A 25,195-nucleotide genomic window follows, 5' to 3' on the forward strand; every position below is an offset into this window, starting at 1 on the left:
GATGGGGACTATCCCTCCTCTATAGTCGTGTCTGGCAAAAAGCTAGCCTCATTTGCCGCTGCATATAGGTTCACCAGTTGAGACGTTAGTTTGGCTTAGCATGCGCAGTAGAATTAGCCTGGGGGTGTTATTGCGCCCCATGTGTTTAATGGCAGATGTTATTTCCTGTGGAGTGATGTCCCTCCAATGATATTCGCCTCCTCATTTATGAGTCACAGCAGCAGCAAGCAACTATGTAATTTATCCCTTCTTGCGAGTATGTCCTGGTGCCCTCCCCAGCCTCCAGCTCCACTATTGTCGAGCTAGGTCTATCTGGGTTAATCAGCCAAGCCAGCAAGGAGCCAGATTTATCTTGCTCAGTGTGCGTTCTGTCTGCATATTGCCTGTAGTTGAAGAATTGGAGCTGTTCTACCTGTACTTCCACAGCCTCCCTAGCTGAAAGGAGTTTGGGTTGGAGCTCTGGGTGGCCTGGGTGCCGGGTCTCCACCTCCCTCAAGAGCCACTCATCAGATTTAATGTCACCCACAGTGAATGTCTAATACCTTCCAATTTGCCTGAGCAATACCCCCGCATCACTGGTTTAAAGGTGACCCATTCTACCTGGGGGGGTGGGGGGGAGAAGCTGTATTGGCATTATCAGTAAAATATTGAGTTGTCCTGGTTCTAATTGACTCACAGAAGACCTGGTGCCCCAATGTCTCTGACCGCAATGTAGGGATCGTGGATCGGGGTTGGCCCCAGCGCAACTGCAGCAGGACAGGACTATTACCTGATATAGTGCGGGAGAGTTACTCCACCTCCGGACACTAAGCCACGTATTTTAGGGGTACAGAGACAGAGGTCTAGACAAACATGTACTTCATGCATCCTGTTGAAAAAGGAATAGTGCCACTCCTGTGGATGTAGCCGTCTCTAGGAGTCAATGAGTCCCCACTGGTGTTGCCAGTCCCTGAACGCCCTAGTTGTGCGAACAGATTGAGAATCGCTCAGGGGAGGGTGTGACTGGTCCAACTGGGTGTCTGACATACAGTTAAAGAGCAGCCTATTTGAATTGCAGTGGTAAATAATTGCGCTAATCGCCGCATCAAATTTTCAAAGAACATTCTCTGGTCTACGTTTGGGGAATACGCATTCACTATGGCCATCTCCTAACCCTCCAGTCACTCTAGCACCACCACATATCTTCCCTGAGGGTCTACCAGGTTGTCTATAAATTGGAAGGGAACCCCCGCCCGAATCCAAATAAGGAGCCCCCCTATCATAAGCCGAAGATGTAGTATAGTACGTCTGGCCCCTCCAACGCCACCACAGTTCAAACCCCTCCTTGTCTGTTAAATGTGTCACCTGTAGGAGAGCTATGTGGACACCTCTTCTGTTCAAGTAAGAAAATACTTTTTAATGTTTTGTCATGGATTGTATTCTCTGTATGTTCCACATTAAGCATACATATGCCAGTGACCTGCCATAGTTGTCATTTGGGGAAAAGACAATACTCGAGTCCTTCTGCAGTCTCCTACTCCACGCCTTCAGCATTCAAAGTTTAAACATAGGGGCTGATTTTCAAGCCACTTGCACCCATATTAAAAGTGACACAACAGTGGCGCAAGGGGCTTGTAAAATAGTGTTCTGTAATGTACGACTCATCAAACCTCAACATGCAACACAAGACCTAGTGACCCAACTCCCCCACCCCAGGACAAGCAGAGTGATACCAACCATCCAAACAACTGAAAAAAACTGTGATAGTCAATGAAGTTCTCCCACGGTGCTCAGTAGTAAGGGGGCGGGTCATGAGCCCTACCAGCTAATAAAGTCCCCGGCCCAGCTTATTTCTATAGTAGTGTAAGATCAGTCCATGATATAGCTCCCTGTGCTTTTCTCAGGTGCCTCATAGGAAGAACAGTCACGGCATTCAAATACACAAATACCCTTGCACGTTACCAGTTCATCAGGTGTCTCAGATGATATCATCTGCCATTCCCTGGGTCACTTTGGGCATCTCCAGGTTCGAGCCCTCCGAGGCATTAGACTCATGGTCAGAAGCAGACTTATGGATGGGAGAGTAATGCTCTGGTGACCACAAGCCCTCCTGCCTCTCACTCTTCTTGGCCATGACTTCCATCACATTTCCTCAACTGAGTTGTGCCTCAGCTTGTGAAGGGGCAGCAGAGCTTTGCTGTAGGCGCTTGCTGCAGAAATCAGTGTGGCGTCCACGCTGCTGCTCTTAGCCCATGTCAGGTCTCGGTCCTCACTGGCCTTCTAGCCAATGCCAGAATTTCTGTGGGGAGTGAAAAAAGTGTGCCCCCTCCGGAGTCACCACTCACAGTTTCGCAGGGAACAGCATCGCATATTTGAATTCCAATTGCTGTAGTTTCTTTTTGGGTTCCTGGTGTAATGTTAAATGTTAAGCATTCTTATAAAGCTCACTTTCACCCGACGGGCATCCTGGCGCTGGTGTACATTAACTCTAACCACACGTATAAGTTGGAGTGAAGATTGTACCTAAAGAGGGCCTAAGCAGCACCATTAGGATAGAGCCAGGTCTTCAGTTTCTTTCTAAACTGCAGAAGATCTTCCACCTGTCTGAGGCTGGTCAAAAGTGCATTCCACAGTCGTGCGGGTGCAGAGCTGAAGGCTTCTCCTCTCAGTTTTACTCTCCTAAACGTAGATGCCTTTACAAGTTTAGCTGAGGATGAGCGCAAGCTTCTGGTAGGCACATACCAATTAAATTTGCTGTGCAATGGTTTAGGTCCTAGACCATGTAAAGCTTTAAAAACAATACAGAGAGATTTAAACTGGATCCTCTCTGGCACTGGGAGCCGGTGGGACTCACTAAGGGCCAAGGAGGCTGATGATCACCGTGATTTCATAAGTGCTAGTTTGGCTGCAATTGTTTGACTTCTCTGAAGTCTCTCAATTAGGTATTTAGGGGCCTCCAATAGAAGAGCATTGCAATAATCCAGCCGGCTCAGAACAATGCTTCTCAATATTTGTGCCCTAGTTGAAATTGGCAACATTGGGAGGATCCTCCTTAGCACTCTTATTGTGGAAAAACTGGTCCCTACTGTTTTATTTACTTGCATTTCTAGGCTCAACCTCTCTTCAATTATTACTCCCAAATTACGTACAGCCTCAGATGGTAACATAGGCTTGTCCACTGGGATTGGCCAGAAATTTGCCGGGAGCTGACGTGAGATTTGCTGGGCTGCACAGCAAAAGATCTCAGTCTTATCACTGTTAAAATTTAGAGAGTTCACTTTAAGCCAACGTATGATGCCTTTTGTCTTTGGATGGCTCTGGAAAGGTCCAGAAAAATCCACACTGCAGCATTATCAACCCAGAGCTTCTTCCTCTGTCGTGCTTGTGCTAGGATAATATTGCAGTCCATATAATACAGTAAGCTTGCCACAACCAGTCTCAGAGGTCTCGGAGGGGCGCCAGGTTGAGGAGGTCTTGACAGGACCCGGTGCGCTCTCTCAAGTGAAAAGAACAAGGAGAGACCCTCACAAGTGACCTCCGTGCCCAGCCAGATCTCCAGATAGCTCATCATTTTAGCACACTCGACTTTCTCAGGCAGCCCCACCACTCGGATATTGTTGCGGCGGGATCGATTTGCAGCACCCTCTGCACGGATTTCCAGTATTCTAACCTTGGACTTCACTGCCTTCAATTGTTCCTGCATTGCCGCCATCGTCTGAGGGAGTTCCCTATAGTCCGCTCATTCGTAGGGAATCTCTCTGCAGGATGCTTATGGGTGTCTCACAAAATTATTGGCAGAAGGAAGCTTAATGGATGTATTTTGTACTTTCAGTTACCCCTGAGGAAAGGCCCCAAGAGGCCTGAAATGCATTGGGTGATATTAAAAACTCCTTTTTAATGGATGTACGTGTTTTTAAGAGGTTTGGATGGCCCGACATGAACATGAGAAACTCGGAAAATTGCATTTCCTGGCATGAGGATTGAAAGAGGGATGAATGTGGAAAAGACAAAAGGAACACAAGCAAGAGTAAAATAATGAAAGAGTGAAAAAGTTAACAAATGGTTGCAGACGCAATTGAATAATGCTGTGCCACGGGTTGGAGCTTAAAGGTTTTCCATGATGATGTTGTTCAGATATTACGTGCTGCACGGGCTGAGCACGTCACCAGTGTGCACGCGACGGACTATGAGGACTTGGTAATTAAAGTAGTATACATAATGGTGTGCGACCCCACTATGTATATGTTGTCTCACAAAAGGCCCAAGTCCGTGCCAACAGCTTCGATCTTAGATTCTAACGCCTTCTGGTGGCTGTTATGGCTTGGAGTATGTCATCTAGCAGAGGGCACGCTAGGCGGGGATGCATCCTCCGCTCCATCCAGTAAAGTAGCCACCATCTCGGGATCCTGCTCCTTTCTAGGGGTGGACTTGACCATGTTTTCCTGTGGCTTGGCAGAGCGAGGAGATCCTGATTCTTCGTGTTTGTGACCCCTGCTCAGCACCTGTGTCTGCAGTCAGGAGGGGCATGGGTCATCTCAAGGTGCCATCGAACAGGAGAGCAAGCTTTAGACTGGACAGCAATGGTCGAACTAGGGTGTAGGCACGATGTCTAAGGTCGAGTTCATTGTCATGGAAGCCGAGGTCCTTCCACCTCAAGGCACGGACGCGGCCTAGGACTAGGGGTCGGCAACCAGACCCTGGGCAACTCCACAGTAAGTCCAACCTTGGTATAGGTCGCAGGTGAATTCGTAGTCAGCTCACACACCACTGCTGGTCCATGGAAAGGTCTCCCACATGGGTCTGTCGACTTGGGTGTCAGGTAAGTTCCTCCTGTCCGTTCCCATAAACACGGTCAGAGATCAGAGGCCTGCTGCGCCATTATATTGTAACTACTCCCGGCAGGCAGCTCGCTTCTTAGTTCCCACTTTATCTCCTAGGGCGGGCCATAATCATGTTCATGTTCTCCAAGCGAGGCTTGAGTTGCAAACCTCGCCCTCCTCTCCAGTCACCTCACAATGTTTTTCAATTCCCGCTAAAGCCCCAGGAGTGGAGCGTCAATAGGTCCATGGGGGGAAGAGATCAGCACTTCAAAGCCCACAAAGAGCCTAGGGGCCTCCTGTACTTGCCTGCTTTGCACCCACCAGGCAGCCTTTGTGGCCTAGTGGGCTCCTCAGTCGCACCACATTCACTCAGCTTACACCATCTTTGCCCTCCTCCATGCAAAGGCTGTTGGTTCAGTATACTTGCTCTCAGCTGTGTTCTCAATTGACCCACATTGCGCAGCCAGCTCATTCGTGGTGACTCTCTCCGCAAGGCATTTATTGTTGCCTCACAAAAGTCCCAAGTTCATGCCAATAGCGTCAATCTTCGATTCTAACGCCTCGTGGGAGGCTGATATGGCTTGGAGTATGTCCTGTAGCATTGAGTTCCCAGAGGGCTCGCTAGGCGGGGATGCAGCCTCTGCTACATTTGGTAAAGTAGCCACCTTCTCGGGATCCTGTTCCCTTCTATGGGAGGATTTGCCCATGTTTCCCTGTGACTTTTCAGAGCCAGGAGATTCTGACTCTTCATGTTCCTGCCTACGGTCAGCACCTGTGTCTGCAGTCAGGAGGGGTCATGAGTCATCTCCAGCCGTCTCCTCAAGGTGCCATTGAACAGGTGGAGCAAACTTTAGACAGGACAGCAATGGTCCAACTAGGGTGTAGGCACGACGTCTAAGGCCAGAAAGAGTCAGAGTTCATTGTCCGGTAGGCCGAGCTCCCTCCACCTCAAGGCATGGCCCCAGCCTAGGACTAGGGGTCGGCAACCAGACACCAGGCAAGTCCACAGTGAATTTCAGGTAAGTTCCTCCTGTCCGTTCCCATCAGCACAGTCAGAGATCAAAGCCCTGCTGTGACTCTTAGTTCCCAGATTATCTCCTAGGGCAGGCCATCATCATGTTTATGTTCTCCAAGCAAGACAATGGCTGTGGTTCATTATACTTGCTCTCCGCTGCGTTCTCAATTGACACACGTTGCGCGGTGCGAGACTCACAGCGTTTCCGCCAAGCAGGGTCCCTCGACATTGATTACCCTCATGGCAGTTTTGTTCAGAGGGAGCACGGCCAGGTCACCTCTCCCGACTGCATCTGTCTTCAGGGTCCAGATCCTGGAACCTTCACTCCAGTATGGGCCCTCAGGTCTCCAATGCCGCAACTATTCCTCTGCCCATCTCCACTATGGGCCAGCACAGGTCATCCACAATGGCCTCTCAGTCACCTCGAGCCAGGCCACTCAGTGTTTTCGTCTGTAAGAGCAGCTTAAATCCACTCCGGGGTGACCAATCTGCGGCACATCCACACCACTCGTGGCCGTGCCGCCTCTCTTATTGCTGTAGTGGACTGCCCAGAGCAGGCGCCACCGTCTTTGTTCCTGTGTGCACGCTCGAACCCTGTTTCTCCCCTGCAGCGTTGGCGCTGTGGCCTGGGGCCCCTAGTGCTAGCTACCCCGTGCTCGGGTAATGTAGAGTGTAGGATTAGGGACCTTAAATTAGCAACGCTGCCACTCAATCGGCACCAGACCACGTCCCCTAAGCCTCTATCTTTCTGTTTATTCAGCCATGGGAGTGATAGGGTTCTGCCCCTTGTTATGTTGGTATGCCACATATAAGGCATAGCCTAGACAGTGAGTCTTTCCACAACAGTAGCATGTTTCTCTCTAGCTTGGTGGAGCAAAAACCTTTTCACACGATCCTGTACCTTTTCTCTTGTTCTGCATTAAATGTTCGGCAAAGAAACCTGCAAACCAGATGAAAAATGAAAGGTTAACAGTGTCTCCCAGCTCATAAAGGACATTTTGTTTTTGTATATACTGACCTCAAAAGTTGAGCAATTGGCTCAAGAATATACATAATCAATCAGCAGGACTTATCAGGAAACTCGAGTTGGCTGTTCATATTAGCAAGAGTTAAATTTCAAAACCATTTTAATAATGACATCCTATTCATGTCTCCACTCCCTTCGATCTTAGAATGCTAGCGACCAGCTCCAATTTGCTCCACATCTGGATCTGCTGGTTACATCCAGGCACTGGACCAAAACTTGGGGTTGTCAGTGTTTCTCAGCAAAATACATGGTAGGGCCTCACTTCTTTGAAGGCTTCCTGTAACAAAGCAGAGACCAACTGCCATGATCTCTAGCCAAGTTGGACCACGTGGTACGTCCTCAGGCTTCGAAAACAGATTTGGCATCCTACTCCTCTCCCGAGGAAAGCATTCTTGGGTGAAAGTCTTTTAGATCTATCAGTCCCCGATGGTGAAAAAATATTCCCAGTTCCTACATCACATGAAAGAGCTGTCAGCCATTAAAATTATGAAAAACATCCCTTTCCCTAAAGGATGAGCCAACACAGTGCCACCCACGAACGGTGCACTTTACAAATACCTAGGACCTGGAAGTGGACTGATTGTGCAAGTGCAGGTGCCCAGCACTAATTCCATTAGCTTTTCACAGAAGCAAATGCCAACAAAATTAAACAGAATATACCCCTTGTTTTTCAAATTATAGGAACTTCGGAGTTTGCTGAAATCAGCTCGTTCAGGCCTACCACATATATACTTCTCTAGTATATAAGAGGAGATATGAAGGGGATAGAGTGAGCATCTTAAAATTTGACAGAAATCCGATTGTCCTTGTAGGGATCTCCTCCTCTCATGAAATTGCAAGGTACCTCCCAAGCCTATCACTGTATCTCTTTCAAAAGGGAATGTCGTTCTTTTCAACGATGATGAGAAAGTGTGTATAAACGTTTAGAGATTGGAACATCTCTAAATACAAAGAGCTTTAGAAGGGGTGGAACAGATTTTTATTTTGCATTTTTTCTTTGTTCCTGGATAAAACGGCTATGGATCCATGGCAGCAGGTGGTGCTTCTGTGGAAGAGACTCCAGCACAGAAGCAGGAACAGCAGTGAAGGAGGGTGTAAAGCAGGAAAAGAAAGAATCTTTGTTGTTATAAAGAGATGTTTATTTTACCACAACAGATTCAATTAATAGCCGCATATGTTGCAACGTTCATGTTATCAGTAATTAATGAAGCCTGAAGTTTCCTTCTCTTTAAACTGAGAACGTTTTACATAGCAGCCTTCATTTTCTAGACTTGCAAATAAGTGAATTCTCGCTGCCAGATCGAGAATCAAGGGGAGATTGCACACCAGGCGTTTTTGAGGTACTTCAGTGAAAACCTGATTGCAAAAAGCAATAATATGCTGGACGATTTGTCTCTAATTAAAATTGTTATGCCTTCGGAATGGCTAGCAGAGAGAGAGAGCTATAATTATTGATGTTAAGAACATCTGCGCACAGACGCAATTAATGGGCGCTTGACTTAATTTATGCCGACGGCAATATGTCTGTTTTCAGCTATATTTCACTGAAAAAAAAGACTAAGCATTGACAAAGCCAATAAGTTTCTGTTTTGTGACCTATGGGCTCAGGGCCGGCGCTAGGCATGGGCAGTGTGGGCAGCTGCACAGGACCTCCCACTCAGCCTGTCCAGCATGGGGACCCGCACAATTGCAACACACCACTGGTCCTCATGTACCCCTGCCGATCCAACTGAAAGAAATGTGTCTCTTTGCAATTGGGCTTATGGGAGGTCGGGCTCTCCCTGGGCCTCTCCGAGATGGTATGGGTACAGGGCCGGACTGGTCATAGCAGGCACCGGGCAATCCCCCGGTGCGCCGCACGGGTGGGGGCCGGTTTGGGGCTCCTGGGGGTCTTTTTTGTTACAGGGCCGTTTTTGCAGCAGAGCTGCAAAATCGGCCCTGTATTGAAATCGGCGGAAAACCGGCCCTGTCAAAGAGCTTGGTCGCACCTCCAAACCCCCGCCCTCCCCCAGTGGGGAGGGGGGGGCCGGCCGAGCCCTTTGCCAGGGCCGTTTGTGGTTCCCAGTCTGGCCATGGATGGGTAGGCCTAGGGGAGAGGGACACTTCCTCTTGCCCCAGTTGCAAGGAGACACAATTTGCAGGTTTACCCTGCAATTAGGCCTCCTGTCCAGCTGCCCATTCAGGGACACTGCATGAAGCCCATTTTCCAGCCCTTTAGTGCCTCCACAGTTTTAACTCTCAGCCCCCAAGCAATTCTCACTCCTGCAGCCCGATATGAGCTTTAAAAGATGTGCTTGTAGGTGGTTGAGGGGACGAGCTGCAGCCCTGGAGAAGCCTCCACAAAGCAGCTTCCAGAGCCCTGAAGATGTCACTTTGAAAATTAGTGGGGCCTCGCACATTCCCCTTCGCCCAGGCCCCAAAGGTCCGAGCACAGGCCCTCTCTAGGCTTTGCCAACTGTCGCAGTTGTGATGCTGTGCAGCGTGGCTGAAAAGAAAAAGAAAAGCCTTGACACGGCTACCCCTGTCATTGTGTGGCCACGTTTTAGTTTCTGATCTGAGTTGAATCGGTAACTAAAATTAAAATGAAATGCACAAATGCATTTTTCTTAAAGTGGGTGGGCAAGGGAGCAGTAGCAAATTGGGAGGCTGGGAGGAATAATGAAGCAATATCGAGGAGGTTGGGGCAAATGGTGAGGTAATATGGTGCAGGAGGTGGGAGTGTAAGCAACGCAGAGAGGGTGGGGCGAATGGCAAATAAACGCGATGTAGGGTCATGGGGTGAATGGTGAAGCAATCAGGGAAGGTCGGTGGGGGCAAGGCCGCAGCAACACAGGAGGGGGCACAAATGCAACAGGGATGGAACATCTGGAGGGGAATCAAAAGAGAGGTAGGTTGGGAAGAGAAAGCAACACAGGGGGAGGAAAGTAATAGGGAGAAGCGCACAAACGAACACGCGAGAGGAGGGCAGGCAACAAAGGCCAACACATAGGGCAGAGAGATGCATGTGTAAGGGCACAGGCGTTTCCTCTTTAATGGCGGAGGAGCGTCACCCCACAGCCTGTGCCTGCAGCCAATAAATAAAATGATAATAACATAATGTTATTATCATTTTATACATGCTGTCTGTGCACCGCAATCTGTATGGGGTGGTGGGTGCCGGGCATGTCAGAGAGGAGTAGAGTGCACTTATAGGCGCGCATGTGTGTTTGCCCCGCTGCCCTAAACCCTCGTCCTCCTCTCTAAGCAGCAGCAGTGGCACCTCCATTAGGGAGGAGGAGCGCCTCTCCCGCCACTACCCAAAAAATAAAGATATATAAAACAGTTTTTAAACCCTGTTTTATTATTGTTTTATTTTAAATTTCTCACAGGACTCTCATGAGTTTTGGGGGCGGGTGCAGGGAATGACACTGGGGTGGGGAGTGGTAATTCATTCCCTTGACCCTACACTGAGCATGAGGGTTTGGCTTCTCGTTTCAGGATGGCCAAATCCTCATGCGCAGTGAAGCTTACTCCAGCGTTGCTGGGGCTGGAGAAAGCAGGCACGGTCACAGGCTTCCAATCTGCCTGGGAGCACAAAGTCCCAGCGCTCAGGCTTTTCTGCAGCTTCGTGATTGGCTGCAGTGCATTCTGGGAGTCTGTGCCCGGAAGAGGGTGAAACAGTGGATGGTGGCAGTGATCGGATGAGAAATTTTCTTTTTCATTATTTTTATTTTGTACCCCGATCCCCCCCACCTTCCCTGCTTCTTCCTCCGGCCTGCCCTGCCACTTAGGCAGGGGACTGGCCTCAACTGCTAAGCAGGATAGACCTTTATTCTTGTGACTTCTGAATGGTTGACTTGCCTGCATCTGACTGCTCATAGGGTTCATCGCAGAGAGTTCTTCATATCTCTACCTAGGCATTCAAAGGGCTAAGAAAGTATAACTATATCACTAACAATCTTGGAGATCTGCACTAGCATTCTTCTCTATATCCTGCTCCGTCATCAAATAAACTAACCACCTGAAGAGGCTAAGCCATAAAATCTTCAGATTTGAAATGAAGAGGTGCAAGAGAGAAAGACCACAAGGCAATTATCCACATGCTATACATCTAGGGCCATATTTATCATTTTTACACGCAGCACAACACAGCAAGCCACCTTGATGAACTGTGTGAAAAGGAAAAGGCCGCAATGCCCTGTATTTACCTTTTTATGGCACATTCCTGCCCTTTCCTAGCGCTGGAGCACTTTTGGTTACCTAGCGTCATGTTGCATGGAGGCCTGTAGTGCACGAAAAACAATGTGGGCAGGAAGGGAAATGCAGCACATGTAGAAAGAGGATAACACAAGAAGAGATGAAGATATTTCTCCTTGCTACACCTCACCCAGGCAGGCGTAGCATTTCAAAACATTCCCAGGTCTACTACTAACGGTAAATCTGGAATCCATGGGTGGATGCTGGGAACACCAACGCTCCACCCATGGAATACCTCCCTGTCACAGAGTAACACAAGGCAGTGATTTATGCTGCCTTGCGTTACTCTAGATGAATCACGCCATGCAGGACCATGTAAAGTGGCCTTGCATGGTTTGATAAATCTTACTTAGTTTTTGCGTCGCCCTTGATCCCCCTTGCGTGGTGCAACAGTGGCACAAAACCTTGATAAATCTGGTCCCCAGTGTCTGGAACAATACTCCTCCATACTATAAAAGATGTATTTTTAACCTATGAGGTACCAACCCTATTAGTTTTGTCTGACCATTTCTTTTTCCTTCCTTGTTGGCCAACTGAAAAAGAGTAATTCTGGTTTAAGGGCACTACAAATCTTGATCTTAATAATTTTGCTCCACAGGCTGCTAACAACCCATCTCCTATTTGTCTAATGATGCCAATGCATACACCGCCAAATGTATTGACTGTATGAACTTTTCAATAGCACAGCATTCTTGAAAATAAAAATAAAAACGTAAACCCTCAGCTACTGTGTTCTTTGAAGAAAGAAAATCAGTAAGAGCACTGGGGAGCATGTGGAAACAATCTCACTCTACATCCTTAAGGGAGAGGTAGATAACCCGGGGTTATCTAAATATTATTATTATTATTATATTTAATTTTATACAGCGCACAGCTACCCAGAGGTTTCCCGGCGCTAAACAAAAGTAGAGAGAACGGGGTAGTTGCAAAGAACGGGCTTTGAAGGACAAAGGGTCTATAGGTTAAATAACCAGGTCTTGAGGTCTCTGTGGAACCTTAGATAGCAGGATTCAGTGCGTAAGGAAAGAGGAAGAGCATTCCACAAGGAAGGAGCCAAATAAGCGAATGAGCGGCCGCCCATTCAGGTTTTCCTGAGACGAGGCACCTGATATCTATGTTGGGTAGACGAACGAAGAGTGCGGGGGGGGGACAATAGTGTTGGACCAGAGTGCTTAAATAAAGAGGGGCGTTACCTGACTTAATCCGGTGCATGATGCAGAGGGCTTTAAATTTAGAGCGATTATCGATTCGGAGCCAATGTAGGCTACGCAAAGAAGCAGAGGTGGAAGAAGTTCTGGGGAGATTGCAGAGTAATCTAACCGCCATGTTTTGGACTGTCTAAAGTTTACGAGTCACCTCCTTGCATGCACCCAGAAGAAGAACATTCCCATAGTCCAGCCGAGATGTAATTAACGCTTGGACTACGGTTCTCTGGGTGTCATGGGGAAGCATCCATATGATCTTTCTCAGCCACTTGATGATGGTAATACATGTGGCCGAGACCTTGATCACATGTTGCCTCTTCGACAGCTGATCATCAAATATGATGCCAAGGTTGCGGGCTGTTTTGGAGGGAACAGGTAAGGGGCCCATTTGCTGTGGCCAATGGTGGGGACCCCAAAGTGTGGTATTGCGGCCAAACAAGAGAAGCTCTGTCTTATCCCCATTTAATTTTAATTTATTGTTGTGCATCCAACTAGTTATATTATCCAATCCGTACCTCTGCCCTACTTACGAGTCATCACAAGTTTCCTGACCTGGAATAGGAAATAACCCCTGGGACATGGAATTCTTTGTCTTTTCTGTGCATATTTTCTACTGGTTTGCAGCAGGTGGAAAGTGTATGCAGAAAAGCAGTTGTTTTTATGGGTTACATTACCACTCCTGGTCAAACTTGAAATCATGGCGGATTGCAGTGAATGTATAATCCTTTAGAGATTCCATAATACCTTCACAAATCATGCATGGTGGTATCTCATTTGAAGACCTTGCACCATGGAGATTTCTTTATATAGGGTGAGCAGAGTTTAATTCAAGGAAAATATGAACACTGGGTATTTTCAGAGGTCAGCTAACATTGATTTTTCCAACTGCCCACTCAAATTCAAAGTTAGCACGAAATGTAAAGAGGGGAATAACCAATACAAACACGGTGCATTTTCTATTCAGTTGAGAAACAATGCCATGGCAATGAACCACAAGTTAGCTGGTGCTAAATATGTGGGTTACTTCCAGACAGCATTTCTGGCCAATTAGGTGAGTGCAGAGCATAAGAAGTAGTGGTTATACATGTTGCCCAAGTTCTTGTATTTTTGTGCAGCCTTAGGCCTGACTTTAGGCTACTGTTTTATTCAGATGTCACTGTTATCAGGCCAGAGGCTGGCCTATTCTAACTGACGTATCCAATATGCAATTCAACAAAGAATTCTTAGTGTACCTCAGGATCTTGGATGATGAGTCAAGATACAGAATTGTATTTGGTTTTCCAAACCAATCTACAGAGAGGGAAATTAGAGAGGTGCAGCATAGGAAGAGCATCAGAGATGAGGAAGGAGCAGGCTCGACCACCACTTAACCTTATGGATCATTCTGCCACTTTATCAGATACATATATCTAGAGGGACCCTGGGCCAAAGTTACTCAATCATGTGCCTAAGCACGTGTTTCATACAATTTTCAGTCAGGGCGAGCCAAGGGCCCAATCATTACATAATACATGGACTTACCAGAGAGAGTCAGTAGGCAGTCTCTTTCTGGAGTTCAAGATAAAAGGCCTGTAACCCACTAAGATAATCAGCCGCTACTAACTGTTAGTGTTGCCATTAGCTGGTCAAGAGGGCACTCCACACACGTCAAAGTTTTAGTGTGCCTCTATAACCCAAAAGAGTTTAGTATTTTGATGACAAAAGACATATAAACCATACGTACAAAATCAAAGTAGAGAACTTGTCAGGAAACTTGTGACACTAACTGAATGCACAAGAACACATACTTGGTCTGACAGAGTGATGAAATTACAAGGAAAAGGTTGTCACATCAATCCAGCTTCAGGGACATTCGACCCTACAGTCCCTAAAATATACATTGCACACTGAACTTTGGTGTGGCTCATCTATTGCATTGAAATCTCATAAAATCTATGATTATCACAAATATATGGAAATTAGGGCTATATGCGTCTCATCATTTTTTTTCTTTTTTGTATAGTCTTCTTATGTTTTCCTAAAGGGTGCTCAAACCAACCAGAGAAATTGAGTTGTATGCCCAGTAGCCCTTTTAGCCATCCACCATTCAACTTAAGTGCGTCACAATTCCTCATCTCTAATGATATATTTAATTTATCTACGTTTATCAGGATTGTGTTAGCAATAATGATCTTTAATTATGGAGCGAGGACAGTGGGAAGACTAAGTGTGATTATCTTTGGTGAACCCATTTATGGAATTGCCATTAGATAATCATTTATTTTTCTCTAAATGGAGGCTGGAAGATGGAAAATGGTTTGTGCCCACCAACAAATAACTGAACAGCCCATTGCCACTCTTCATCATCTCCTTTTTTGATAATTTTCTTTCAGATCTGTTTGGAGAGAATATATTAGAGCAGGCCCATGCAAAATATATGAGGGAAATTGGGTTACTGGTTGGCTGAGGGGTTAGCCCTGGTCAGGAGCAACCACAATTCTTGTCAGGGTAAGGCACAAGCAAACCCTAAATTAACCTGTAATCAACCCGGGGTAGCTTGGAAAAGAGCAGTAGGGCTTAACGTAGAAGCAATGTGTAAAGTATTTGTGCAACACTTCAAACAGTAAAACCGTGAAATACCACACAAAAAGATCCCACACCCAGTTAGAAAATTTGGTAAAATATAATAAATAAAACAAGACAAAAATAACACTATATAATCAGTAGAACTGGAGTTATACATGTTCAATAAATAAAGTGAAAGATCGCACCTAAAACATAAAGAGCCAACCACGGCTATCTGGTCATGCCGGATTGGCTAAAAATCTAAAGTGCCAGGTTGACTGCGATGGAGGGCAGGTCGGATACAATCCCAGATTAGTACCGCTGAGGTTTTACCTTCTCAAGTTTTGTGGCAGAAGTCCTGATTGCGTAGAAAAAGGGCTTCGGAGAGCAAGCAGAGCATTGTGGGCGGTTGCTAGCATGGCATGAATTAATCAGGCAGGGCCTTGCAGAGTAGTGGGCTGGTGTTTCGCGTTGGCGGTCCCCCGCAGGCTGTTGATACTGCTGTGCGAAGGTCTTGGTGTGAACTGGCCTATTTTGCAGTGGTGAAGATTCAAAAAGCTTAGTTTAAAGGGTCCAGGACCTGAGAGGCACTACTTGGGGGGGGGGTATAAAAATGCTAAATGTATTCAGGTTCCTCTGTATCAGTTGGGTAACCAACACCACATGCATATTATATTTGCTCATGAAAGAAATGTCAAACCCAGTTCTCTGATAATCAGAAGATAGTCTTGGTATGATGATAAGCTAGATGGTCAGTGCAGGGTCGCACTGGGAACCCAAAGCAGCCCTGACATTTTTGTTTGACCAGTCTCCTCATAGTGTGTATTGAGCTAGTCTGACCACCACAAGGGAAGTTGAGGGGTTTTGCAATTGTGAAGCGCTTGCTGGCCCCAGGAGGAAGGAAGCAACAGTGAATGGATTATGCTTGCTTGTTGCTTTTGTTAATGGGGGCCGAAATTGCAAAACCGCTGCAAAACATGCCCCTAGTAATAAAATCGGTCTCCCACTTCCAACCTCCCTGGGAAACATCTGATGCCCTGGTTCCATGGCTCGGGCCTGCTTCATGAACTACATTTTTTCTCTCCCGATCTAGGTCCTCACAAGAATATTGTTTGTTAGTCCCTAGTTTAAAAACCTAGGGGGCAGATGTAAGAACGGAAGGGTAGCAGGGAAGACACTGGGACCTAGTCCCAAAATAAAATTTGGTCAAAGACATACGTTACATCTGAATTTACTAAGATTATTGGCAAACTTGAAAGCGACCCCTTGACTGCTGTGGCTAAATTGTACACCTGACTCTTGAATGTGTAGTGCTGGATATGTAGAAATTGTCTCACCCATAATGGAAGCAAGACCCAGATTTTGTGCTCACCCAACCCCCCAGCATTACGAAACCTTTCACGCTGCCATTTCCCAATGGGCCCAGTCCCACTCTCAGTGAAAGTGGGCAAGAATTTGATAATAAAATATAACTCTAGTAGACCCGTTCTTAGAGGTTGTGCTAATTTTCTCTTTTTTACTTGCATACCCTGAGGTGTGTGCTTTATCTTTTTCGCCCTACTGAAAAGATTCAAATTCGGGGTGCTTTCATATCCTCACACTTAGATTGGTGTAACACCACCTGCCTGGTTGTGCCTCCTTTACAATCGGTAAGTTACAGCTATAGGAATTTTATCTCCCCAGTTGTAGCTTCTGTACATTGGCTGCTGGTTATGGAGTGCATTCTTTTTCAATCAGTTTGTTTAGTTTAAAAAGCTATTTATTCCCTCATTAGATCACCACTTCAGCATCCTTTTAAGTAGTATATTCGTTCCTATGCATGACATTCCACAAATCGTTATCTTCTTTGATACCAAAATCTCACTTAAAATCTATGGGTAACAACGTTTTATTGTGTCTGCAGGTAGCTGGAATGTGCTGCCTTTGTAGAATCTACTAAAATTCAGAAAGTTGATGAAAACTGGGTTATTTCCCGAAGTCTAAAGTCCTTTGGTATCATTTGTGTATTTGTGAAAATTCAGGAATCTTTAGTTTCAACGCCACGAAGCTCTAACAAGGGGGGTAGAGTGTTCTACTATAATTAAATACAAATGTACCTTTTTTACAACTGCCCCGAAAGGAAAATCACAAAGGGATTCTGAGAGGCATAGGATGTCTTACAAGGGTATATATCCCTGTCATGAGTGACGAAATGCATGCACTCATAGATTTCATCCATGAGGGGGGAATTGGACATTCCAAAGTATTGTATGCCTTGGAAGTTTAGTAGCACTCACAACTGTATCCCTTTTCCTCCCTACAATTGGTCGGAAATTTACTGTGATTGGAGTTCCTCCCCTTCCAGAAAGGAAATTAAAATGGATTACCTCAAGATGTGGTTGCGGTGTAGTAGAAAAGTGTATTCCCGTGTGGAAAAAAACTCCTTATGAACACCCCCACGTGTGGCACTCTCCTCTATAAACGTCTTATAACAACCAGTATACAAGACTTTATTTGAAGGTTCCATTGCATCACCTACTAGTACACATGGGAACCTTCGTCATGTGCAGTTTTCCAGGTATATTTACTGGAAATGTTTGTGCAGTATAACAATTGTAAAATGATGCTCAGGTGGAGGTGTACCTCCCTGCCCTTACTTTTACATAACTAGGCCCCAGCCGCCCCACTTTCTTTCCACGGAATCTATGTTGAGACTCAGACAATTGCCGTGCCTAATAAAACTAATTCTTAAAAATAAATTTAAATTAGCATGTTTTCTAAATAAACAAAAAAGCTATAATGCAATGTAATGCAGAATGTACATAAAACAGCACATAAAGAAAACATTATGAGACAAAGAGTGTACGCCTTAAATATTCCTAAACGTATCAGTGATCTAAACGTACGTTTTAGTCCATAGTAGATTTAATTTCCTCCCTTCAAACGAAATTTCGAGCGGCTTCGCCTCCTGGCTCTTCAATGTTGGCGACTTTGCAGTTCTGGTCGTCCGTTTTCTAATGAAAGCTGACAACTTTGTCATACGATTCTATCTGTTCAAGAAAGCTGTATTGAGAGTGAGTGTAAAATCCCTTCTTCAGGCACTTGTTTTGTCTGCCGGATCATAATATTGCCACTTTTACGTTTGTCATGCATGTCAGTCTTTCAACATTTTATGACACTGGCAAATGGGCTGATAAAAATGTCTATTTTATTGCCAATGTTCAGACTTTCTGAGTGAAGATCTCCAAGTATTTACAAAACAGTTTAATCCATCACGTAGCTTGCTTGCACGCCTTTACCGATTATGTGGTATTTGGATGACTTTCATATAGTGGACTTGAGCACTAAGCAAAGGGTTTTAAGAAGTAAGAAAATTAAACATAATGGGGCATATTAGCAAGAACCTCGTGAAATTATCGTCAATTGCACACAACATCATTGCCTGTCCGCCCCTGCACAACCAGGCAGCTGCACCCTAGCCCCTCCAGCCACCCAGCAGTGCATACCCGCCCCTGCGCTCCCCGTCAGCTGCACCCCAGCCCCACTCGCCACCCAGCGGTGCATACCCATCCCTGAGAATGCAGGCCTCACTTCTTACCTTACGCCACCGGTGTGTAGAAAAGAGGGCCCACCACGTGCCACAGCAAGCCACAAGCCCGGGACCCGCGGACATGGCACCCTCCACATCCTGCAGCCCCTCTCCACAGGCCACCAGGTCTCACATTTGGTGCTGGGTCTTGATTTCTCCATGGAAGAGAACATAGCAGTTCACCCGGCATCATCGCAGGCTGCACACCCGCTCAGCCTCATAGGTGCCACCAACTCTGTGACCCAGGATGCAACGCCCCGTGCCGGTAGGCCCCGCTGGCTCAGGCCTACACTGCAGTCCAGCAGGGCACAGAAAACCTGAGCCGTCCGGACCGCCGGGATGGGGCGTCATTGGATGCTGCAAACTCGCTTAGCACTTAAAGTGCCCCTACCTCAGTGCACCGAAAGTCATCATCCTGTGGTGGTGTGCCTGTGCCGGCTGCAGTGTATCCGATGCCACCAAGTCTGTTCCCCGACAGTCATGGACCCTCTATGATTGGATATTGTGGTGCGGACACCATCATGTCACCTCCAAGCATGTGGAATGTGATGTTGCAGGTCCCTGGGCCCCCATGCCTACATGCACACCACACAAATACACCCTGAGAGAGGTTGGAAATGGCATCATGCACGTTCGCCCAGCCCTTTTTGTTGGCAGGGTCACATGTACTGTGATGCGTGTGCTGGATGGGTGTGGTGTGGGTGTAAACCAGCCGTGAGAGAGTGGCAGTGACGTGCTGACAACTAGACCTTTGAGCAGCAGATCACTACAGGGGAGTCCTGGCACATGTGGTGTTGTTGTCCCCCCCCGGAGCGTAAAGATAGTGGGCTGGCCTGGCGTATGCCAGTCTAGTGTAAGTGTTTGAACAATGACGCCGGGGCTCTGGGCGTGGTTCCGTACGGGGCTGGACAAGGAAGTACCAATTGTGTGTGTCCCTGTTGTTGCATCAGCGCCACCCGGACAACATTCGGCAATGGGTCACCCTGTGACCCAAGTCCAACAATATGAGCCCCATGGAGGTAGGGGGAAGTCACTGACCCTATATTTATCAATACTACCAAACATGAAAGACCATAGACATGACACATCTGTGTGAGTCGGAATGTTTAATGCAGTCCATTGCAAAGTCAAAGGTGAGTGTCGCTGAGTGTATCAGGGAACAGTGGAAGGTGATGATGCAGAGGGCAGAACCAAGCTGAAACCGGCCACATGGCAGAGATGAATACTACTGCGTCCTTCTTACCACGATGGCGCTTTCATCCGCCTCTTTGTCCTCTGCTGTTCCATGTGCCTCACATGTGGGTGGTGCTGGCCTTTCTCCAGCACTGTGTGGCAGTGACACCTCAGGGACTGGAGGTGGAATGTCTGCCGCACTGTGTGGCACTGACACTTCAGGGGGCGGAGATGTGGATGTAGTGGTAGCAGCAGCATGCGTCAGAGCCAGGCCTTGTGGCAGCAATGCCATGAGGATGGTTTAGAGGTCATTGAGGAACCCAGCTACCACTCGCTGGTGTGCAGCCGTGGCAGCTGCTCATTCCGCATTGGCCCGCTCCATGGTCTCCATGAGCCTCCGCATGTTTCCCACCTCCTGGGCGAGCTCGATAGAGCCACTCTGACTAGTTTGTCGCTCTTGTCTCTGAGTCATGACTCTGGCGATGTCAGCCATGGTTCGTTGGAGAGCATGGAGCGGACTGTGGGTGCCCGTTAGGGACAGGGAGTGGTCCCTGATGGGACTCAGACACCCACGTATGGCATCTAGTTTGTCTGCCATGCAGTCGAAGCCCTACCGCACCTGTTCAGCCAGTCGCTGCTGGCATCCCAACACACGGCGTTGGAAGGCCATGTGTTCTTCGTGGGGATCCTGGGAGGCAGCTCAGGTGGTGGGTGCTGCCTGCTGTGTGGTCTGTACAGGGGGTGGGGTCTCCTCATAGCAGCTGGGCTGCCCTGCTCCTGGAGGTGGGCTTGCGAGGCTGTCCACGAGCTGTTGGAGGGCGTCGGAGTGGAAGCTGTGGTGGTCCTCTTCGTCATCAGAGTAGAGAGGTTCAGGCTACTCTGCAGGAGGTGTTGATTGTCCCTCTGCAATGTGAAAAGGAGATTCAGATTCAGATTCAATGATCTTTATCCGGTTAAAAACAGGTAACCAAGAAAGAGAAAAACATCAAAACAAATTACAATAACTACAGCTTTTGGAGTAAGTTCAATAACGAGGACCAAAAAGACGGATATTTAAAACGGAAGGAAAACTAAGCATTAATCAGATTTCTGTTATCATATGTTTCCGTAATTTAAAAACACTCTTTAAAAATTTTAAGACCACAGATACAGATAAAACCGTGTCCATTCTCTGGAGCTCTAAAAAAGCTGGGCGGCATCTGGTAAAATTCATTTCTTTTAAAAAAGGGATTATGATTTCTCTACGTAAGGCAGTATAAAATCTACAAAAGAACAGGATATGGATATCCGATTGTTGTGAAGTGACATCGCATGGGCAGAGGGGTAAAGTACGTGTCCATAAGTTCATTTTTGGAAGTGACACCAATCTAAAAAATATACAAAATCTAAATCGTGTTAAAAGAAAACGATCATAGTTTGTCATAGGCAGGGATAGATATGGCTGTACAGACTTAAGCTCACATAAGGTCAGGAGATGTGACTGTACTGAATGTTTTAGAGATTCAGCTCTCCTCCTCTTAGCTTCAAGATGAGCCAAGCAGAGGACCTTCAGTGAGCGCCTTGAGATGCTATCCAGTGTTGATGGATCTGAATAATAAGAATAGCACCCAATCTCAGTCAAAAAGCTCTTAACGTAGGCAAGCCATTGTGATCTCTCGACATGATCCAAATTGAGGGTGTCCTGTAATAAAGCCCGGTTCATAACACATTCATTTGTAGTCCATACCCTGTGCCACAACAAAATGGGTTGGATTTTGATAATATCAGTTATGTGCGATAGGGCAAGTTCAGCGTGACAATTAAAAGTGGCCACACACTGTGGGACAGCAAGGACTTCCCTCAAGAATTTGTTTTCCACAACCTGGATTGGATCAACGTTTGAGTAGCCCCACAACCCCGAGCCGTACATAGCCACCGATACACATGTTGCTTTATAAATGATTATCATTTCTTTTATCGGCTTCCTGCCCAGTTTTCTTACAAAATTCTTTAAAGCCATGATAGTTTTCATAAATAAAAGAGTTCTTGCCTTGATGGCACTTGTCCAGGAACCTGACTCATGAAATAAAATACCTAAATATGAAAAAGTTGGGGTATTGTCTAGAGGAACATTGTTTAAGATCATACGTTTCATCGGCTTACATGATTTGGGACCACAGTTCATTGTGAAAGTTTTGCTACAGTTAACTAGCAGGTCTAGGTTAAGCATAAAATTCTCGAAGCTTACTACTAGTTTTTGCAGAGCCCGGGGAGTGCGAGCCATAAGCACGGCATCATCCGCATACATTAGTGCAGGGATTGCCCTCCTCCCCACTCTGGGCATGTCCCCGCACTCGTGCAGCAGGTGGTGCTCGAGCCCGTTAATATAGAGCAAAAAGAGAAAAGGTGCTAAAACGCATCCTTGGCGCACTCCGCGGCCCACACTAAATTGTCTGGAGCATTCGCCCCCCCTGCCGTAGCGGACAGATGCTGTGGCTCCACTATACAATTCCCTCAGGAAAGAAATGATGATCGTATCCACACCCAAAGTTTTCATAACTGCCCACAGTTTAGTGTGCGACACACAGTCGAACGCTGATGAAAGATCCACAAAAGTAAAATACAAGCGTTCCGACTTGATCCTTATATATTTGTGCTGTAACAACATCAAATTTAATCCTTGTTCGATTGTGCCAATCCCTTTTTGAAAACCCAATTGGAGGTCACTGATGATTTCATTTTCCTCCGCCCAGGTTTGGAGTCTTGCCAGCACTATTCGACCCAAAATTTTAATTGAAGAATCGAGAAGGGAGATGGGCCTGTAGCAGGCACAGCTGTTCCTATCGCCCTTCTTATAAATGGGAACGATGACTGAGGTGAACCAAGACTCATTTAGGCCCCTTGATAGGGCCGCATTAAAAAGTTGTACCAGCAAAGGGCCCCAGATTTCAGGGTTTTCTTTAAAAATATCCACGGGGATCCCGTCAGGACCTGCTGCCTTCCCTCCTTTAGTAGCTCTTAAGGCGAGCATTACCTCGTCAAGTGAAACAACCAGGTCTATACCTGGTTCCAAGGCCCAGCTAGTCAGTGAATCGCTACTATGAATATCATCCTGTGCTTTATAAAGATTAGAGAAATGATCCACCCAATTGTCTTCAGTAATGGCAATCTCCAATCGCGCCTTATGGGTTTCGTAAGGAAGAGGGGTGTTGATTACTTTCCAAAAAGCAGCGGGGTTTTTTGATTTTGAAGCCTCACAGAGTGAGTCAATGGCCTCCTTATTTAATGCAGATTTCCTTGCTGTAAGGGCCTGATTATATGCCATCCTACATGATCTAATTTCGCCAACATCCCTGGGGCTTCTATGCACTGCATATTTTAGATTTTTCAGAGCCCTGGTGCATGCATTGTCAAACCAGCTCCTAGGGCCCTTACCTCTACGCTTCGACTCCACCCTTAAACTACTTTTTATGTTTTCGGCTATTATGCCAAAGTGGTCAATTATTTGTTCGCCGCTTGAGTTATGCCCCAGACAGATCAAAAAGCTAGTAGAGCACGCCTCCCACAGTTCTTTGAAAAAGGTCGAAGGGATTACTTTACTCCAGTTAAGTGAATAGCCATTTTGTCTCCCTAGAACCACATCAACCGCTGCCTCAACAAGTGGCGCGGCCGTAGATGGGTCCGGGAAGAGATCTACAGTCTTAAGGCATTGGGGAAGGTGATCACTTATGGGCAATGGAATGTTAGTAACCGTCACGACTCTATGGCCAAGGTTACTGGAGGCGATGATGAAATCAATAGTAGTCAAACCTCTACCAACAAATGTCGGGACAAAGGGTGTGGGTTTTAATGCTAATTCATTGGCAAACCTTAAGTCAAACATAAACATTATTTCATTCAACAAATCCCCCGTTAGAGTGTGATCGAAGTGGGTCAGATTCACATCTCTCTCGGTCATTAGGCCGCATAGGCCCTGACTCCCTTTGGTACAAAGCGAGCAGTTAAAATCTCCCCACCATAAAATTACTAGTTCTTTGTCATTTTTGTTAACCTCTGTTTGAACTTCCTCCTTAAGTAGCTTAATCGCAACCACGATTTCATCCCTCGGGACATTATTGTAAAAATTAATAATAATCACCTTTGCTCTTTTAAAGTCTCCAAGAATTATTAATTGGAAGTATTTGGAGTTTAAGTGACATTGGGCCTGTTTTATTTTAAGGTGGTTTGAAACATAAGTAGTCAAACCACCTTTTGCCCTACCGAAATGGCCTCCAACCGCGGGAGTAAAGAAGGTTCTATAGCCATTTATATGGATTGGGTCCTGGGTCCATGTTTCTTGTAGGGCCACTATATCCTTGCCTCCTATTACAGACTCCCAGGCTGGGTTAATAATTTTTTGCTTCAGCCCAGCTACATTCCAAAAGAGCAATTCGCAAAAAGTACTCTTCGCCTGCCCTAGACCAGAACCTATCTTTCCCCTGCTCCCAGTATTATTATTATTATTAACACCTACGAGGGGATTCACCTGATCCAGACTAACACTGTCACAAGGTGTCAGCCCATCGGAGGCGCAGGTCTTATTTAATATGGGAGAATCTTGTAAAGGTTCACTAGGGGCGTCTATACCATTAGAAATGATATTAGAAAAAGAAACTCCCTCCTTAATGCACTCTTTGGGAGCTGAAAACAGGGGCTTATTCCCATCCAGAGATTCTATAGGGGACTGAGCTTGTTGTCAATCTACCCCATCCAAACCAGAAAAAATCTGGTATCGATTTTGGATTGGTAAATTATACATATTTGGTAATAATTCTCTGGTGCTACCTAATCTAGGCTGGTAGGGGTTGGGTTCCAAATGCAATGGATAATGGTCACTGAGGGCGGGGTGTTGGTAGGGTAAATACCCATTTCTGGGATAATAGACCTCTGGTCTCTGGGTGTAAAGAGAGGAACATTGACCATTTGCATAGCCATGATTACCCAACAGTGGCAGTACCCCCTCTGGCTCAGCCATGTCCCATAATCTGGCATTTCCGAACCTACGGTGTTGTTGTGCGGGCTTCCTAATAAGTTGCCTATCCCTGCCCCAGTTGTTAGCGCTTTTCGGGGGTACATAGGGATAAAAATAGGAAAGGAGATGTGTAGAAATTGAATCACCACTACTGACATCAAACCAGTCCCCAATATGCCTCACAGCCCTATGATCCTTAAAATTGATGATTATTACATCACCAATCTTATCCTTTGGCCTCACTCCTACCCAGTTAGCACGCCTTAGGCTTAGAATTTCACCGTTTATTGAGGCAGGTAACGGTCTATTGTCACGGAGCCAGAACACCACCTTGTTCCGTAACGCTCCGTGATCTTCCCATTTACCTGCAGGTAATTCTGGTACCCCTGCCAATACAATAACATAAGGGGCAGAGTCAGGGGTTAGGTCTATATTATGATTAGTTTTAGTTTTAGTTTTAGTTTTTGAGGGGACAATGGGATTATTGTTAGCTATCTTGGCCTTAACAATTTCCCTGTCCTTACTAAGATCTTTAATTTTACCTCCCCCTACCTTAGGCGATTGCTCCTTAGATACTAGAGCCACCGGTTGTGGTGTGGCTATCAGTGGGGTCGGGGTAATTAATCTAATCGTCGGGC

Source organism: Lissotriton helveticus, chromosome 9 (genome assembly GCF_964261635.1).
Source record: "Lissotriton helveticus chromosome 9, aLisHel1.1, whole genome shotgun sequence".
Taxonomy (NCBI): domain Eukaryota; kingdom Metazoa; phylum Chordata; class Amphibia; order Caudata; family Salamandridae; genus Lissotriton; species Lissotriton helveticus.